At 41.4% G+C, this 1,948-nt stretch overlaps 1 long non-coding RNA gene across 3 annotated transcripts; it reads right to left on the minus strand.

Annotated features, from left to right (window-relative positions):
- Window positions 1-85: 85 nt before the first annotated feature.
- On the minus strand, window positions 86-1,133 carry LOC106445087. Of its 3 annotated transcripts, none has more exons than XR_007333841.1 (4): window positions 955-1,133; window positions 789-879; window positions 355-676; window positions 86-277 (listed from the first exon to the last, which is right to left on the minus strand). It is a non-coding gene; the product is annotated as an uncharacterized LOC106445087 (long non-coding RNA). The 3 variants fall into 3 exon arrangements; XR_007333839.1 differs by having other exon boundaries at window positions 86-531; window positions 632-676; window positions 955-1,122; XR_007333840.1 differs by having other exon boundaries at window positions 86-676; window positions 955-1,113.
- Window positions 1,134-1,948: the final 815 nt, after the last annotated feature.

The raw sequence follows: 1,948 nt of genomic DNA on the forward strand, positions 1-1,948 counted from the left end.
AAAAAAAATCGCAGATTCTATGAGACCACATCTCATTCACAACATATCCAAAATTTTCCAACATAACTTTCTTAGTTTTAACATAGAAATTAAAATCTGATCTAGGGATTTAAATCCAGCTTCAGTATCGGCATGTAAATACACACAAAAGAAAAGAAAGAACTAACCCATCAAATTGATCACGGATCTGAATACAGAAGGGTTGTGACTGCCATAGGGTACATGACGACGGTTTCAGTGTCTCGGAGCCTGAACAGAAGCTATGTTGCTTTATTGACTGTGGCCACATAAGAGGACACACAAGTAGGATAATCCAGAAGATGTTAAATCGAAGTAAACAGTAAGAATAGTTACCTTTTGATCGACCATTATCAGATCCACCCCCATCAACTCTCCACACCTTCTGGACTACATATGAGAGGAAAAAGAAAGCAAAATCCGTAAGAAAGTACAGATGGTTTCATGCCTTCCGGAGTCCTCCATATCATGTTTCTTCTTCAATATCCAGTGCTTATCTGAACATACAGTAGTCTGAAATGTTCTCATTAACATCGCATTCCAAGGTATTCCAAGGCAAAATACAAAACTTTCAGCAAATGAAAAGAAAGAAATCTATAATAATTAGAAAAACCTCGATTTTGGTTTATTGTCGTCTTCTTGTCTTTCTTGCTCCTTCCTAAAACAAATTGTCAAAAGTCCATTTCAGACTGAAAACATCATATATTAAAGAAAAAAAAACAGAATCAGCTGTTCCAAAGATCTGAAGGAGAGATTTAGATCAACCTAACCTTTGTGGGAAGCAATTGGATGTACCAATGAATATGAACAGTTTGGGTCTTGATGGATCATGTGAACCGATATAGCTACGATCCTGGATTCCTGCGAACAACACTTGTCGATCAAATGAAGGTGTATTAGAAAAAAACCCAAAGAGAGATTCTGAGCAAATCGCACCTTGACGGTGGAAGAAAACAGCTTCCAGTCTTAGAATATGCAAGAAGAATAGATGATTTAGCCATTAAACATCATCTAGATTGAAAGTGATACTGTATTCAATAGTCACGGGCATGTCGAAAAGTCTTTTGATATCTTGCATATTTCTAATGTTTTATCCATTCACCCATGTGCATTTTGATCATATAGATTAGGATTTAGCCATGTTTAGGTTGCATTTTGCATACATGAGTCCTTATCAGGTATTGGAGTACCACATGGAGTTCTTGGAGGCATTTGGGTGCAATTGGAGTCCAAAAGAAGTGTTTAAAGTGATCATTGGGCGAGCACCTTACCGGAGCGACCAGTCCAGAGCGACGAGCGGAGGTCGCTCGCGTTTTCCATGTCCGAGCGACCTTACCAGAGCGACGAGTGAAGGTCGCTCGCGTCTTCATGTCCGGAGCGACCTTACCAGAGCGACGAGCGGAGGTCGCTTCGTTTTCATGTCCGGAGCGACCTCTCGCAGCGACACAGCGAGGTCGCTCCCGAAGCATGGAGCGACTACTCGGAGCGACGAGCGAGGTCGCTCGCGTTTTCATCACTCGGAAACGCGAGAACGAGTCCGGAGCGACCTCTCGCAGCGACACAGCGAGGTCGCTCCCGAAGCATGGAGCGACTACTCGGAGCGACGAGCGGAGGTCGCTCCGCGTCTTATTTCTGCTCGAACTTATTTTCTCAAGGGCCTTTTGGTCATTTCATGATGCACGTTTTTATTTTCTAAACCTATGTTTTAATACTCTGTAAGCCACCAGGAGGCAGATCATCTTTGGTTCTTAAGAAAAACCACCAAAAACCTTGGAAAGTCATCTCTTGAATCAATTGATCAGTTTTGTTATTGAAATTCTGTGTTCTTTATATTTATTTTCTTTGTGTTCTCTACATGATTAATCTGAAATCCAACATGTTTAAGAGGAATCATGGAGATTAGTGAGTAATCCCCCTTTGAATTCATGGG

The sequence above is a fragment of the Brassica napus genome, unplaced genomic scaffold (genome assembly GCF_020379485.1).
Source record: "Brassica napus cultivar Da-Ae unplaced genomic scaffold, Da-Ae ScsIHWf_2295;HRSCAF=2958, whole genome shotgun sequence".
Classification (NCBI taxonomy): domain Eukaryota; kingdom Viridiplantae; phylum Streptophyta; class Magnoliopsida; order Brassicales; family Brassicaceae; genus Brassica; species Brassica napus.